The following is a 17,547-nucleotide window of genomic DNA, read 5'->3' as shown; positions in this document are numbered from 1 at the left end:
GGCACCAGAAAACGTTTGAAATCCGCACATGTGCTTCCTCACCAAACTGCTGCTTTCATTACCCTCTTCCCTTCTCCTCCCCGAGAACTCCTGCAACCCCTTTGGGCAGATGGGCTTTTTTTCACATAGGTTCTTTGGCAGCAGCCATCATCACCGTGCTAAGGTGGACATTTGCCAGAGCGTGCTTGTGTGGTCCTCCAACCGTCATCTTCCTCTCCATTCTTACCAAAATTATAAGTTCATGAGGAAGACCTGAGGGAATGGCAGGAAGATGTGCCAGGGGAGGTTTAGGTTGGACATGAGGAAAAGGTTCTTCACCTGGAGGATGCTGGACACTGAACAGGCTCCCCAGGGAGGTGTCACAGCCCCAAGCCTGACAGTGTTCAAGAAGAGACTGGACAACGTCCTCAGACACATGGTGTGACCTGTGGGGTGTCCTATGCAGGGACAGGAGTTGGACTCAATGATGCTTGTGGGTCCCTTCCAGCTCGGGATGACTCTATGGTCCCAGCACTTGATGATGGTGTGGCAAGCCCAGGAACAGACCCTGGTGGTGCTGAGCATCAGTGTGTGCTGAGCTCCTGTCCTTGCAGCACCAGGCTCCAGAATTGCCAGTCTTCAATGGTGAGTTGTAGTCTGATGCATCCTGTCCTGTGGTGGTTTGCAGGCACCTCCAAGCCTTGCTTTGGGGATCTGAGACTGCAGCCCCACCCTCCCAAACCTGATGTCCTGACAAGCTGTGTCTGGTGTGTGCAGTCACAAGAAAGAAAGAAGCTGTGGTTTTAAACTTTATTCAGAGAAGTGACTCCTTGAAAGGCCCAGCAACCCCAAGAGGTGTAAAATGGCCACTCAAAAACATGGCACCTCTTCCACCATGAGAACAGGCAGGAGAGTCCTCCCACCATGAGGGATGTCATGCTTGTGAATGAAGAAACTTGAGAGCTTCTCTGCCAACCTAATGTCCTGGTCTCACCCACCGCAGTTCAGACAAACACATTCCTCTCTCTGCCTTGTTCACCAAAATCAGTTCCTGGGCATCTCAGAAACACCTGGTGGTGCCAAAAAGGACTTGCAGAACTTCCACAGGTGCACTCAGGGTTGGTGTCCCTGCTCATTGCAGAGGGTTGAACTAGATGAAGGTCCCTTCCAACCCAAATTATTCTATGATTCTATGATGGATTCAATGATTCTATGAAGTCACACCAGTACTTTCTGGAGTAGCTAAGGCCAAGTGAATGGCTGGACTTAGAAGATATTGAATGAGGCTACAGAGACCAAGATGGAGCAAGGTTGCAGCTCCACTCTGGAGAAGTTTGGTACAGTAGGAAAGCAAAGAATGTGGTATACAACCAAGAACTTGGGTGGTTGAAATGGGGAGAAGGACATAACTGAGCAGCTTCTGAGATCAACTGGGCCAACCAGGGACCGGACTTGGTGAGCCAAGTGCCGTGGTTGTATGGTGCTGTAATGAATAAACAGCCACATCTACGATCAGAGAGCTGAAATTTCCACAGGTGGAATAAAAAAGGAGGGAAATATTCATAGCTCCATCTAAATTAACAAATAAGCATGGCCACTGAGAGAACTGCCAGCAATTCATTTTAGTGTGCAAGTCACCTGGAGGAAGGAAGATCATTAATAGTCCAACAAGTGGTCAGAGTCAGGGACAAGCCAATATACCTCATTTACTCTCCAAAGGGCATTTCAGTCATCTTATCTTCTACTTTATTTCTGTGTCTGTAGCAGCATCTTAGAAAAGGACAGAAAATGCCTCAAATTCTTAGTAACTCTTGATGTTTCAGATGTTTCAGGCTGATCTTGTGCCATCAGCCAGCGCTGGTGTCTCTGGTGCCAGACAGGACAGCTGTAAAGGAAATGAAGTCAAACACACTCATTTTTTTTTTGTAAAGTAATTTTAGCTTGCAAAATTCCCCTTTGTTTCAATGAGGGTTTGCCTGGGATGCAATAAGAGGAAGGCCTGGAGTTGATCTGACCCGAATCTGAAAACCTATGGCAAAAAGTACATCTATGTAAAATATACCAGGGATCAGAACAAAACTGGTGTTCCCTGCACACATACACAAGCAAGTCTGGGCCACTGACTGATTACATTATAGGTAACATGAACTTAATCACAGGTGGACTTGAAAAATGGGCTCTGGCTGAGAAACCCAGTCCTGAAACCATGACATGCATATGAAAGAAGTGAAATTTGGGATGATTTCAACAAACAAACACAAAGCTTCAATTCTGGCATGTCAGTTATTTTCACTTCACTGGAGAGGCCAAGGTGGAACATTTAATCCTTTCTAGGGGAAAAAAAAAAAAGAGTAATTAAGAGTGATGATTTGTTTGTTTGTTTTCAGTAGTTCAGGTTTGCATCCTGAGTCAGGACAGGACCAAACAGGAAACATCATAGCTTCCCCCAGGACAGAAATTCCTATTTTTGTTTTCCTACTACTTTATGGTATCCTATCCTCTTTCACAAGATGTTCCACTAGAGGATAGGTGAACCTTCAGTGGAGCTTTTTTCAACTGGGCTCTTAATAACTGCATAATTGTTAGGGTGAAGAACCTGTCACCAGAACGGCTTCCTCAACCTCACTCTGCGGAGCCAATCCATTGCTAAAAGGCATTAACCACCAGTTCTCATTCTTCTTGCCACCCCACCAAACACAACGATGTTCTTCAGCCACCACACACCTCAGCAATGGGAGGCTTTGTTTGATTTGGTGCTACCGTGGGCCATTATCCTTAGCTGGTAATAGTGTGAAGGTGTAAATATCATGTAGAGCTTCCCTGTCTGTGTTAATATGCATATACCAAATTTGCTTGGAAAGATTCTTGCTCTAGTTTTAGCTTTGTTCTTTGCTTAATGAAATTATGACTTGTGTCTGGCCACTAGTGACACCCTGACATGTAACTAGCATTTCCTTTTTTTAATCTGTTATGTTCTTTGGTTTTTTTCCTTAAAATTAAAATGCCTCTCTCTTTCTAGAATCAAACCAAAGATTTCATCTCCTTGAACTGAGAAAACACAGATATCTGGTAGAAGACAACATTTTATTACCTTGGGGTAAGCTAGTTGTCATTCAACAGACTCTCTTCCATTTTGACCAGCTGTGCTGTGAATTATTCATCTCTGAGAAAAGCTAAAAGTTGGAGGGAGCCAGTGGGCAAAGACTGAACATTGCATGAGGTGTTGGGTGTTAGCACAAGAGATCCCAATGCTGTTGGAATCACTGCAACCCTTCAGTGCCCCAGCCCTGGTGGCCCTGGTTGGCCATGGGTGTAATTACTGCAAACAACGAATCAAATAACTCAGTTCTCTGGAGTTTTATTCCTACTCTGGGCAAAGGCCCATGGCCAGCTGGTGGCTTGAGGTCACCACTGAAGAGCTAGATGGTCTACAGCCAGAGAGGTTTCCACCTCTCACCATGGATGCAAGCTCATGGCTGAAAGAAAGGATCGACACGAAGAGTAAGGAAAAAGGGAAAAGAAGGTCCGTGCTCATGTCAATCTGATCCTCCTCCCTTTGAAACTCCCAGCAAAGCAGATGAAGCTTGACCAGTCAGGGGGTGTTACTCACCACTGTGTTTTGGAAAGTCAAACAACAACCGAACCCTCATCCTGACCTCAATGCCTCACAGGGATAAATTAAAAATAATAAAAAATAATGTTAGTGAAAACATTAATGATGAGTTTTGCGCTGCTAAATGGGAAGTTTTCATTAGCAGCAGCATTTCCCTCTGTGGCTGGCTGCTAATTTGCTGCAATTGGTGCCTTACAAAATGAACACTGTGGTGTTCCTGGGAATCGTCGGGTGAGTATTTATCTAATCTGGGTCGAATGCAGAGTGATCTCATGCTGCATGTCACACGGCCGGCCTGAAATGTCAAGCCCTGCACTGGGATAGAGGGGTGAGGAGGCCAGGTCATGGCTGGTATTAAAAGGATTGTTTGTGCCATGGTCCATCCAGTGCCTTGGACTGCGAGGACCCAAACAATCCTTCCTTTCATTCTCCAGCAGAGTGGTATTTTTGGGAAGACGGGGAGCGTTAACTTCCTTGCATTTGATTATATTTTTTTATCTTTTTATCTTTTTTTTTTTTTTTTTTAAATCTTTGACACACACCCTAAATATGTCATTGAATGGAGTGGGATTCAAGTCCAGACCAATATCTGCATCAAAGAGACCACAGAATCCTTAGGTCATTGTATCATAGAATAGCTTGGGTTGGAAGTGACCTTCAAGCTCATCCAGTCCAACCCCCTGCCATAAGCAGGGACATCTTCATAGAGATCAGGTTGCTCAGAGCCCCATCATGTCTTTCAGTCCCACTGTCCTTCCAGCAGAGACCACAGACACCTTGGGGTTTGCCTTCACTGGTCCTTTGGTTCTGGGGATCTTCCATGAGTGACATCCCCTCGAGCAGGAGTAGCAGGCACACAGCAGTGATTTATTTCTGTCATTCTTACAGCTCTGCTTCGTGAGGAGAGCAATGAAGAAGCTGCACCCCATAAGGAAACCCCAACGCAGAGCAAATGCTATGGAGTGATCCAGATCCACATGCTTCTCCTGTGCCTAATGCAGACATGACTGTAAGGGGTAATTCATGTCACCTGCTCCAAAGCGCTGACCTGGCCTCTCTGTGCAAAGGAGAGAGGTGTCCATAGCATGTCAGATCACAGCCCATAGATGCCAGGGGTTATTTCTATCCATGGGGAAATAAGGAGCTGGCGTTTGCAGAGTAGATGCTTTATGCTGATTGCCTCTCTCTTGACCTTACACAGCGTAGTACTCACAGCGACATCTCCATTAGCAACACTCATCCTCAGCTCTCTTTGTAGTCGATGGCACTTCTATGGCATGATTCATCCCACCAAAATTAGCCGAAACACATCACCCGCTGGGAATCCTGATTTCTTGCCGCTGACTGCCAGATGAGCCAAAAGCAATCATGTCAGGTGGTGGTATTTGCACTCTGCGTGTCTCAGGTTGGGGTAGAGGAACTCTACCCCCTATAAGACTGAAGGGGAGCTCAGATTTCTGAAAATATTATAAATGCCAGGTACAGGCAGCGACTGAATCATAACAGCTTGGCTGAGGTGGAGAGGACGGCGTCAGTCCCCCAGTTCCAGGGCATGGAGACATCTCTGCTCCTCCGTTGTCCTGTCAGAGCTCACCTAATAGCTGGGATTTGTGATATCCTTGTCCTTGCCTCTTTACCCACTGGAGACAACAATATTAAATCTCAGTCTTTACCCAAGTTTTTTAGCCCTCTTCTGATATTCCACTGGAGATAGCATGCTGCTCAGGGACCCTATAATTTTCTAGTTTTTCTTTTCAAGCCAAGCATTCAATTATGAAATGGTGATTCCATTTCTTAATCCTACTATTTTCTTCTCTGTGTGTGTTTGCTAATCAAGTTCACAGGCCGCTGCATGAAGAATGGGGAGAAGGACCTCTCTCCTCTTTCATTTAGACCTTTTCCCTGAAAGAAAATCAGACCAACCCAGTTTTCTGTGTGGCCCATAGCTCATTTTTGACCCCATGTACATGGGCAGTAGGGACCACTGGCAATGGGGTCTTGTAACTAGGAAGTCACCTCCTCTAGTCCCTCCTTCCATCCAAGCATGGATGAGAAGACTTCATCCGGCAGTTTCTAATGCTCCACCGTAAATGGCTGGAGGACCCCAGATGACTTCTCAGTTGACAGCTCAAGTGAAAGGACAAAGATTAAAGCAACTGAATTGCTCTAAGGGCACAGCTTTTGTCTCCAACTCTGAACAAGCTGCAAGAACTTCATAATAGCTGAGTGACTCATCTATATGAACAACTCATACGTATCATCCTTGCAGCTCTGTGCAGTCTGGAGGTGCTAGAACTCTTTTTCTACTGGTAAAGCTGAAACACAGGTTTCTAAAGTCACTCAGCTCCTAAAGATGGAGAAATGCATACTGGGATTTGCAAAAAATATCTGTCTTGAAGGATCTCTATAGGTATGTTCCTTATTGCATGACTCGGAAGGTAAGCGTTGCCTGCCATGGGGTGTGATAGCATGGGGGTGAAGGGAGTTCAGGGGCTCCAAATCTTGAAGGGATAGTGCTGAGGAGCGGGTGTCTGGAGCAAGCCCTGTTTCTTATAGGACATTCTCTCCAGCATTAAATACCCCTAGAGCAGCACTCAGGTTTAGTTCCAGAGTTTTCTCACTCCTAAAGGGTATTGAGAATGGACTGATGTATGTGCCATGTGGGCCATCAAGGGACCACACAGTAGAGAATTCACTCACTGGGCATCAAAGAGGGGAGGAGTGGAAAGAAAGGAATGATTATTGTAAGAATGGATGCTTGCAGTATATTGAAATTATCCCTTTTTCTTCCATTCTGTGTTATATCCAGCCAAATCCTCATGATTCATACTGTAGAGACATCAGATCGTGTCAATACTTCTATGTTTTGCAGTAGGAAAGACAGGTTGTCTTCCCTGCCTATGACAAAAGACCACTAGCAGCAACTTGCAAACAATACCCTCGTTAAGCACAATAGGCCAAGCGTGTGTCCTTAGCAACCGGGCAAGGTCAAAGGCATTTGTACTCCCACCTAGGCACTCCAGCCCGTCTGCTCGGTATTATGAGAGCACCACGTGTGCTTCCTGAGAGCTCTTCTCTGTCAAACCACCAATATAACAAACCTATTGTGCATTTTTGTATAACGAGAAATGGGCTTGCAATTTGTCTTCAAAAGTTCAAGTGTTGAGGAGTTTTCTTCCTTAAGATAAAGTGGTGGTATACTTGGGCATCCAACAATCTCCACGTGTTGGTGGGAAATAAAATATATCCGAGGAAAGTTCTATTTATTTTTTTCCTAACTTCTCAACCAGGGAATGGAAATAGTACTTTGTGGAGCTGTAACCTGTTTTAACTGCCAAACTGATGCTGGAGGATGTTTGCCCCAATGCTTGCAGCAGTGATCTGTTGTTTGACTAGAGGCTGAGCAGTCAGAGATGTGTGCTGTCCCAAGAAAGGATTAGTGGGCTTCAGTCACCTCTATTCATATATATTTGTTGTAGACATCCATCCATACTTTGGACTCTACCAGTCCAAGAGAATGAGTCCCACTAACTGATTACATCTTGGTTAAATCTTGATTTCCAAATTGACAAAAACTAGCTTTAGACACCTAGAATCGTAGAATAGAATAGAAACATAGAATAGAATGAGAACCTAGACTTTTCAGACACTATTTTATGAGCATTTGCAGATTATGAAGGAAAATTTGGCAATGAATAGAGTTTTTTTTCCCCTGGGAGCACATCTTGGGTCATAGCAGGACCCCAGCAGGGAAAGTGCACAGCTGGAAGAGCTCAGTCTGACTGCAGGTGAGGTTCGTGGGTCCTTTGCTAATCAATAGACTAACACGATTCCCAGAGAAACATATTGTGAAAGAAAGGCGTTGCACCAGGACCTCCCAGCTGAGGTTCCGCATGGTTTTCAAGGTGAACTCTGTGCCCCAGAATTATTTTTCTTGCTCTGAAGTTTAACCAAGGGCAACCTGCTCCTCATGCTTCAATAATGAGCAAGGCTCAAAAGGACATTTGCTGCCAGCTCCTACGGATGAGAAAGCACAATGTATGAGATGCTTTGTGTGGAAAGGAGGTGGCCTTTCCCTCAAGGTGTGTGCAGCAGATTGGCCACAACCAGAGGTCAATAGGCCAACATCTGATGGGACATGGCTAGTCCTTGCCTGTCATTTGGACACGTTCCTGCAAGCAGAGAATAGAGACTGAGAAATCAGCGGGACTGGTCGCCCTTCTTTTCATTGCTTAAATTATTTACTTTACTGTTTTCTCTTCCCCTGGCAGCTGATTTGCCAGAGCAAGTGAAGCAACTAGAAGAAGAGTTGTGGCTGCAGCAGGAATATTACAGCAATTAAAAAGGGCCATAAACAGTTCCCTACATATGAAACCACTCATTGAATTTGACAAGCGGTCTTTTCTTCTCCCAGCCACCAAATACAATGTAGTCTCTTTCCCTTTCATAAATGCCAGCACTTCTTTTTTCATTCCCACCAAGGGTCCCGTGCACTCGGATCAATACACTCGCAGGCTAAAAGAGACCTTTCTCCTCACTCTGAATGTCTTGTGGATAGAATTAACGCTGATGGAGTGTGTCACAGTCCGGCTGTAATTTAGAGACACATCATGAAACCATGCTGTCCTGGCACTGGTCCAGCTGTCAGATGTAATAGAAAAGTAAAACAGCCTCATTTACCCCAACGGCACACTGCTCTCTGGCAACCACTGATTTAAGCTTCCTACACGTTACGGTGTGTCATTCGTAGATGATTGATGAGGTACCAGTGGATGCTGCTAGCCCGTTCCTGGTAGTGGTAAGCAAGTAGCAGGTATGACAGAAGAACAGCTGGGATGATTGTGTAGGGTTCATTTCAGTGTTTGCCTGGACTAGAGGAAAGGCAGAGGACAAGCTACCAGAGCAGATTATTACAAATAACTCCATGCTATATTGGGTAAGGCTTAAACCTGTTGAGGTTTCTGCAGCCTCCATAGTCACATGGGAAGATCTCTGTCAATCCAGGCTGGGGACAGAGGGATTTGGAGCAGCCCCCAGGAGAAGGACTTGGAGGGTCCTGGGGGGTGAAAGATGGGACATGAGCCACAACGTGCGCTTGCAGCCCAGAAGCCAAATCATATCTTGGGCTGCATCCCCAGCCCTATGGGCAGCAGGTGGAGGGAGGGGATTCTGCCCCTCTGCTCCGCTCTGCTGAGACCCCCCTGCAGTGCTGGTCCAGCTCTGGGTCCTCAGCACAGGACACACGTGGACCTGCTGGAGAGGGGCCAGAGGAGCCACAGGAGTGATCCGAGGCTGGAACAGCTCTGCTGGGAGGACAGGCTGAGAGAGTTGGGGTGTTCAGCTGGAGAAGCTCCGGGGAGACCTTATTGTGGCCTTTCCGTGCTTAAAAGGGGCTGATAAGAAAGATGGGGACAGACTTTTGAGCAGGGCCTGTTGCAATAGGACAAGGGGTGATGGTTTTAAAGTAAAGGAGGGGAGATTTAGGCCAGACATAAGAAATTGTTGCTCTTGAGGGTGGCGAGAGCCTGGCCCAGGTTGGCCAGAGAGGTGGTGGATGAACCATCCCTGGAGACATCCCAGGCCAGGCTGGACGGGGCTCTGAGCAACCTGAGGTGGTGAAGATGTCCCTGCTCATGGCAGGGGGTTAGCATAGATGACCTTTAAATGTCCATTCCAACCCAAACGATTCCAGGATTCTACCTCTTTACACAGCTTCCTCCCATTTATGTAGTGTCTGAGGGTTCAAATTCCGTAATATCTCAGAAATTATGTCCAACAGGGTTCTTCTAGGCTGGCAGTCCTTCCGTAAGGTAGGATGTAGGGAGATTTGCATTTGGCTGGTTACCTCTGCACCCCCGTGTTTAATTCACTTTGTCTCTGCTCCACGAAGATGCTATTTAATTGGTGACAGTTCAGGGGAGAACCACAGGAACAACTGAAGTTTTGGGGATGAGGATGGCAGGAGCAGGAGGAGGACACACACCTTAAGGATGGGAGGCAGATGCTGCCTGATGTTGCAGAGAAAAGGTTAAGGGGTAATTTATCATTGTCTGTAAGTACCTGCTTGGGAACAGTAATTTGAAATGAGAGAGGCTCTTCAGTTTGTATCACAAAAGGATAACAAGATCTGCTGGCTGAGAGCTAGAGTGAGGTGATATATTTCCTGAGACAGAGGCAAAACAAAAGGAGTGGGTGGAGGAAGGGCAACCGTGGGCGACAGATGCTCCAACCCTCCACCTACAGTGGTTACAACCCTTCTCTTTCCTTAATGGAGGGATCCATCACCCATTCTCAAATAGCAAGGCTGATTTGAGCAGCATAGAATGGGGAATTATCCCCCTCCCCATGAAAATACCAACATTGGCTTTTTCTTGCAAACTGGGCCAAAAGCATTGACACTTCAAAATTTTTTGCAGCCCAGTAATTCCAAGAGATCCAGACAGGCCAGACTGTTCGGCTTCAGGAATTTTAACCTGAAGGCTCTCAAATAAATTCCCAAATCAATATGCCTTATCCTGAGTTCATTACCACATTTCCCATGTTCTGCTGGAAGTCACGTCCTTTGTTACAGTGTTTTCTCATTTGACATGTTTCTTGTGATGTCATTTTGACCACTACTTGCTGTTGGTCTTGTTTCTTGGCTGAACTATACCTCCCATGTCATGATCGGCCATTCTCACAATGATCACTCATCTTAGGCAGTAAAGAAATACCTTTTGCATTATAGGAGAAACAAACCTTCAGTCCCACATTACTAATGTAATTTCCACAGGAGAAAAAATGTCACTTGAGACCAAAATCACAGCGAAGTCATTACTTCATATCGAAAGTGTAATTAAGGCCAGACATAAAATGAGACATTTCATTCTTGAATCATATAAATCAAAAGTTTTCCCACACCAAATTTAAATGGCGTGAAAAAGGCCTCCTGGGAAACCTGTTTGACTGACAGGTCCATGACCAGTTTCAAGAACGATCCATTCAACAGAGATTGTGGTGACTTTTCCACTGTGGGAAGCTATTAAAAAAATCAGCTTTATTTGCTATATGAAATAAAAATATATTAAAAAAAAATAAAAAAAAGAAGCAGCTATACATAGCTTGGAACTCTGAGTCTCTCTGTGTGTATTTCTAGGAGCGCTGTCTTCAGACAGTTGGATAGACCACATTTGCCCTTACTAGAGACAAGGGCAGGGTCTTGCACTGGGGGAAATTTGTCCCATCATGCTGCTCAGTGCTTCATGTCCAAAATTTTTGGCTACCAAGCATTCAGATAGACTATGCGATTTTTACCCAAACACACTGGTCCTGGGCAGCTGAATGCAACCAGTCAGCCAGAGCAAGGCCAGATTATGGGAAACATCTGGGGTGAGATGGGAATTCCCCATTCTCCGGTCATTCCCTGGACTATTTTAGCACTGCTTCTCCATAAAATGGAAGAACAATCTTCTCTAGGGCCCCAGCTGTGCACTGAGAGATGTTCCATCCCACAAGAATGGAACAAAATGTCTTTTTATTAGGCTCAAATCATCCAAATAAAAAAAACCCCTTGTCTTTCAAAGCCTGATATTGGTTTCTACAGCATCCATGAAAAATCTTATGCTGATTTCAACAGGAGAAGCGAACTCATTAACTGCATGTGCCTGGTAGTAGAAATCCTTATCAAAATCAAACCTTATACACAAATGGTTTCCTTTGCGCCTGGTAAAGGCCCTGATTGTGGGTTTGCTGACATCTTGGGTGGTGGTTTATCACAGCTTTTGGAGTGGTGCTGCTTTTTGTGGCTGGAGGTAGTTGTCCATCTGTCCAGTATGAATGCAAAGCTTGGGGGCAATTGTCCAGTCTCAATACATATCTGTGCAAGGAGGAAGGTGTTTTACATGCCCAGGGAGACAACATCTGAACCAAATACATTATTCTGAAGAGACCCATGAATGTTTAAAGTATTTCTCTTCCAGACAGGGAGCAGAGCTGAGGTTGCTTCTTGTGTGGGAGTTCGACTTCAGCTCTTGCCAAGTGACACGTGTCTTTCACCACTTGCCTTACTCCTTGCTCTGAAGAGGACAATGGCCACATGATCACCATGTTGCTGACTAATGCTCTCTTTTTGGCCTGGAAAAACAATTCCCAAAGTATCTTCTGTGCTTTCACTCAAGGTGGGCTACAGAAGGACATGTTCTTTCTTGCATTGAAGTCAAAGGCAACAAACGTGTTGAACTTTCTGGAATGCTTATCCTAGGCCATGTGTAGGGTCTGTTGGACCCAGGGTTCACCTTCTGTCATGTTCTGTGTCAGTACAGGCACTGCAATTGCTGCTGACAGCCTGTGAAGGCAACGTGCTTACGGAGGTTTTCCAACACTAGCTGGCCCTGAGAAACGAGTGATACATCTAGTTCTAAAATAAGAATAAATGCTTACATTCTGCTTGCATCTCTAACTGCCCACATCCATGATCCAGAACCGCAATGGTATGCTTGACTCACAGCTGATCTTGTAGACTGCTTACATTCTGGACCTACTTCACATGGGAGAATTCATGGCCTTTACCTTTAGCTGTGTAAAAGCCGTGTGTCCATTCCAAAGCAGTTGTCTACACTCTCTTTTTAACCATGGGATATAGATGAGGTGGGATGACTAAGCCTCAGGAGGCACTTCTCTCTCTGCGGATTAGACAGACCTCCCAAAGTTAGAGGAGACGGACATCATATGCTGTCTATATGGTTGCTCCTAGGCATGTCCAGAGTGGCCTGAGTCTTATGCACCAGAAATGGTCCAGTAGAATCTCCAAAATAGGAAAAGCTTTGTGCATTTCAGCATGGGATCCCACTTTCCAAAACAGGCCCTGCAGATACCACAGGGGAGAGGGACCTTCTTTCCTGCTACAACAGGTTGGTGGCTACAGCATCTACCCAAACAGCAAGAGGTCAATAAGTGATGCCTGTCTCCTTTGCCTGCAATGATGTGAGTCTGCTTGTCCCCCATGAGCGCTCCAACACCACAGTAACAGGAGCTCCCTGTTGCTGATGGCTGAACTACTTCATTTTGACATGGAAGATGAAAAAGAGTAATGAACTTCCCTGTGGCAGTGACGACAGACCACACTTTCCTCCTCCTCACTGATGTATCATGTAGTCAGGCATCTGCTCTGCCTCTCCAGTTGGCTGATACTCTGCTTCTGAGCCCCAGCTCCAAAGAAATGTCAACCCAGATGCTGTCAGAGCCAAAGGGTGACCTCCCATACCCCAGCCTGGGAGGGTATTGGCTCCCTTCCTGAAATCCACATTGTTCAGGGACTTCTACAAGTGAGTCTGAACAGCAATGTGGCCTTTAGCAGGGCAGGAGACAGGGAGACGGTTCAGCTGGGAAAAGGATTTATGGCCAGACAATGAGTATTTTTCATGGTGTGACATTTTATTGTGCGCTGATGTGTTGTCATGAGTCCCGTGAGTCACCACGAAGGCTGATCTCCGGCTTCTCAATTCTCAGCTCCTCTTTTTTCTACTGGTTTTCCTTCTACCAGGGATTTAGCACTAATGAAATTAAGGTATTTTTTTTCTGAATGAATTATGGCTTTAGTTCATGCCAGAGCATGAGCTTTGCAGGAGAAATGGGCAATAGAAGCATCTAGTGGGGCTTTGAGATGGATTAAAGAATTAGAGGCAAACTTTTTCTTGTAAGAGACCTTGTAGTTGTTCTTTTGGAGTTAGATTCATTCAGGAGAAACTGAACATCAACTGCAGGCTACAGCTCAGGGGAGTTCTGTACTAAAGGATGTGTTATCTGTAAGCAAAACATTAAAAAGGGTCTTCATCATGGAAAGCATCAGATGGATAAGTTACAAATACAAGGTCCACATTAAGCCTGTCTGTTTTGACACAGTGGATTTAAGGATCTCAAGTTCAGGAAAGCCCATTTGTGGTGTTGAAGCAGCTTGTGATCCCAGAGTAGTAAGAGCAGGGTCTACCAGAATCACTTGTGGATTTGATATGCAGCTGGGGAAACAAATCTGACAAATCTGAGAATGATCATGATGGGAACAACAGTGTAACAATAGAATGAACGCAGTTTGTAAAGCTGAAATGATGAATACCTGGACTTGACCCTGCCCAGACCACTGGTATCTTCTGTCCAGGTCTTGGATTTCAGCCAGTCTCCTGACATGAATCACCAATGGTCACTGTGGGAAGCTTCAATTCAAATGAACCTCTTCTCAAGCACAGTGTGTAGCTGAATTAAATGGGTATCATGGTGGCAATGTTTCTGATATTGCTTGTGGGGCTTATATGTTTGTCCCTCTCCGAGCAATTTGAAAATCTCAGCCAACTGCTGTCAGCTTGTTGTCGTCTGGGGTAGTGTCTTTCTTCACATCTCTTCTGAAGTGTGCTGCTCACATGCTGTCAATTATGAATGACAGAGGCATTTGTGCATAAATGGAGTATAAATGGAACGATGGAGGCAATGTGCATGAATACCTGATGGTAGCTGATGAAGATGAGGGAGCCAAACTCTTCTTGGTGATGCCCAGTGACATACCAAGAGGCGATGGGTGCCAATTAAAAAACATGAAATGCAACCTGAACACAGGAAAAGCTTATTTTTTTTTACTGTAAGAATGGTGAAGCACTGGAACAAGTTGCTCAGAGGTGTCTGTCTGTAGAGATACGCAAAACATGACTAGACACAATCCTGGGCAAGCTGCTCTAGGTGACTCTGCTTGAGCAGGAGGAGTGGACAAGACAATCTCAAGAGGTCCCTTCCATCCTAAATGGTTGTATGATCCTGTGATTTGTAAGAAAGCAAGACCAGTCTGTGGAAAATTCATGAGCAGAGAATACATACAAGTATATCCTTCATGTAGGCAGACTGTATCTTCCTCAATTTTCTCACAATTTGTGATTCCCAATAGGAGAAAGGTAACTGTTGAATAACTTGATTATAGTACCGTAAAAAATTCACAGCACAGGAAGAACTATCTATGCCGTGCTGTGTCCACCTGCAGAACTGTGAGCAACTCATCAATATGTGGCCAGTCCAGAAGGACTGACAGATCATTAGTTCCACAAGCTGCAAAATGCTTCCACATGGCTCATGGGAAGGACAAGTAGAAAAGTTCAAAGAAACTCAAAAATGCTTCAGAAAGAGGCAATAGGAAAGCCAAAGCATTGTCATGGTGATGACGAAAAGTCTTGATTTTTTTAGCAAGACCAAGTTTGTAGACAGAAGCAGTATATTTTGTTAGGACAATTTATCTGGTGGAAAAAAGCAAAGTTCTCAGAGAGGATGGCCCTTCTCCAGGCTCAGATTGGATATAAGGTGATAGACTCTGGGCCACCCTCCAGAAGAAGGCAAAAGGAATTGCAGCAGACCCTGCAGGTTAGACAAGGGGTTGGGAACAAAAGAGGAAACTTCCTTCTTTACTCCAGCTCTAGGATTCAGTTTAAGAAGAATCATAGACTCATGGAATTATTTTGGTTGGAAGAGACCCTCAAGATCATCAAGTCCAACCATTAACCCAACACTGGCACTAAACCATGACCCTAAGAACCTTATCTCTGCATCTTTTAAACCCCTTCAGGGATGGTGATTCAGCTACTTCCCTGGGCAGCCTGCTCTGTCATTCTTAGCTGGGTGAAATCAGTACATCTTCATTAACCAGCAAATCTGTGCGGACTCTGTCTTCCTGAAGATTTGATCTGCAGAGGGGCCAGCTGGAGGCAGATTACCCATCCATAGGAGCAGCCATGTGGAAGGAGGTTTGAAGACAGAGCAGTCAGGCAATTGTTCTGTAGGAAAGCCTGTGCCAAAGCTGTCAGTGTCTGAATTGTTTTTATCCTAATTCATAATAGCTTCACATCATGATCCAGGAACCAGTAGCAAGGCAGGAACCGTGACTTCAGATGGCATGAAGGTAGCTGCTGTAAATTTTACATACAGATGTTTTATAACAGGTGTGCATTGACCTGTATCTTGAAAAACAAAAAAGAGAATCAGATTAACAACTCTATTTTAAACACAAGTTCTGTTTGGAACAGACCCCGGGGGGTAGTATACAATTATGCAAAGAAATGCTGCTTACAACCAGCAGAAAATGGCTACAGATGCGTGAAGACTAAGATTAATACAGCTCCTAAACAATTTACCACTAACGCATTTAGTCCTGTCTTCTGAAATGATCCTTTAGAAACAATCTGTCTTCTAAAACTGCAACCTGGGGCTAGCAGGTCATGGGAGTTGTGTTTTCCTTGTCCAGGGCTCCTGTGTGGTGGGACGGTGCCTTCCTCCCATTTTACGGAGCACCCAGAACTTGGGGAGCCTTGGGTGCCTTTGCTGAGATGCACCAGTGATGAACGACTTTCTCAATATGGGGCCACCCAGCCCAGGCCATTTCCTTGGGTGTTTTGAATATGTCTTCATATGACTAACGTCAAGGTGAGAAGTTTGCATTTACAGAGCAGCGGCTTACTAGGCTGGGTTAAGAGTTTCTGAAAAAATGCAATGTGTTTTCAATTCGCACTGTTATGACTCTGTGCCTGGCATTTCATTTTCACCACCCTCCTACCCCCTCCTACTTCTCGCAATTCTCTAAGTCTTAAATTCTGCTGCTACTATGACCCAGAGGAAGAAACAGAATGTTTTTATTCCAGAAAAAGAAGGAGGAAAGTCATAGTTCATCTGTCCCTCTCCTTCTTGGCTCTCACCCAGTTCTATTCTTTCCAGGTGCCTTTCTACTCCACAGAGTGGAGGCCTTGAACATGCTGAAGGTTGGAGATCTGTGGTCTCTGCCAGTTGTCTTGAATTTGAAGGGAGGGAGGGAAGAGAGGGCAAGGGGACTCCACAGATACAACTGTCAAGGGAAAGAAATTGAAAAGTCCCAGAGTCAGTCTCAAAATTCTGTCTGACTGATGTGAATACTGTCGGCAATGATGGAGATGTAGGCATCATCTTCCTTGCATGAGCGTCATGACAGACACTCAGGGATTCAACTCCATCTGGTTGCATGGATGTCAAAGGAGCCCCACAACACTTTCTGTTCTGATGGCAGGGGAAAGATGTCAGCTGTGCTCACTCCTTAGCAGTTCTGGAGAAAAGCAGGCCTGGCACCTTCCCTGTGGTGGCATAATGGGGAAAAAGTGGACAGAAGGTGTAAGATGTGGGCTTGCAATAGATTGCAACCATCCCAGAATCATAGAATCATTTGGGTTGGAAAAGACCCTCTAGATTGAGTCCAACTGTTAACCCAGCCCACTAACCCATCTAAGAACCTCATCTCCACGTCTGTTCAACCCCTCCAGGGATGGTGACTCCAGCACTGCCCTGGGCAGCCTGTTCCAGTGCCCCACAGCCCTTTGGGGAAGAAATTGTTCCCCAGATGCAACCTCAACCTCACCTGGCACAACCTGAGGCCGTTTCCTCTCATCCTATGGCAAAAAGACCAGCAACTTCGAAGGCACATCACTGGAGGGTAGCGAAGTCTACCAGCCTGTTATAACCTTCCTGAGGTCTCTTTGGGTGGCAGCAGTTGGCCATGACTGGGCTATGTGACTCCGCAGCTGCAGTTGGGCTTAACAAGCCTTTGGTCTGAGCTGGGGTGACTGTTCTTGCACAAATTCATCCTGTCAGCTTCAGCCCCCACTTGTGCCTTCCCAAGCTGTCCTGAAAAAGGAAAGCACTCAGGAGAGCACTGCGAAAAATTAACTGTCCTATGAGGCTATATACAACCCGCAGGCCATAAGCAAACTGCCTTAGAGTATTGAGGAGATATATGCACCAAATGCAACTTGACTGGTCATATGTTACAGATAGACCATGCTTTCACCCCTCAAACACAGCCCTAATTTCTCATTGCCGAGCCCCCTTTTTGGAGCAGCTGTAATTTATGAAACGTTAAAGAAACGAAAAGGAATCCTGTCAGGGTTCTCTGTGTGTGTTGTAAATTGTCCATACATCAAAGATAT

Source organism: Streptopelia decaocto, assembly GCF_964273445.1.
Source record: "Streptopelia decaocto genome assembly, chromosome: 4".
NCBI classification, from domain to species: Eukaryota; Metazoa; Chordata; class Aves; order Columbiformes; family Columbidae; genus Streptopelia; species Streptopelia decaocto.
The sequence above is the reverse complement of the archived record's forward strand: the minus strand, read 5'-3'. Positions refer to the sequence as shown.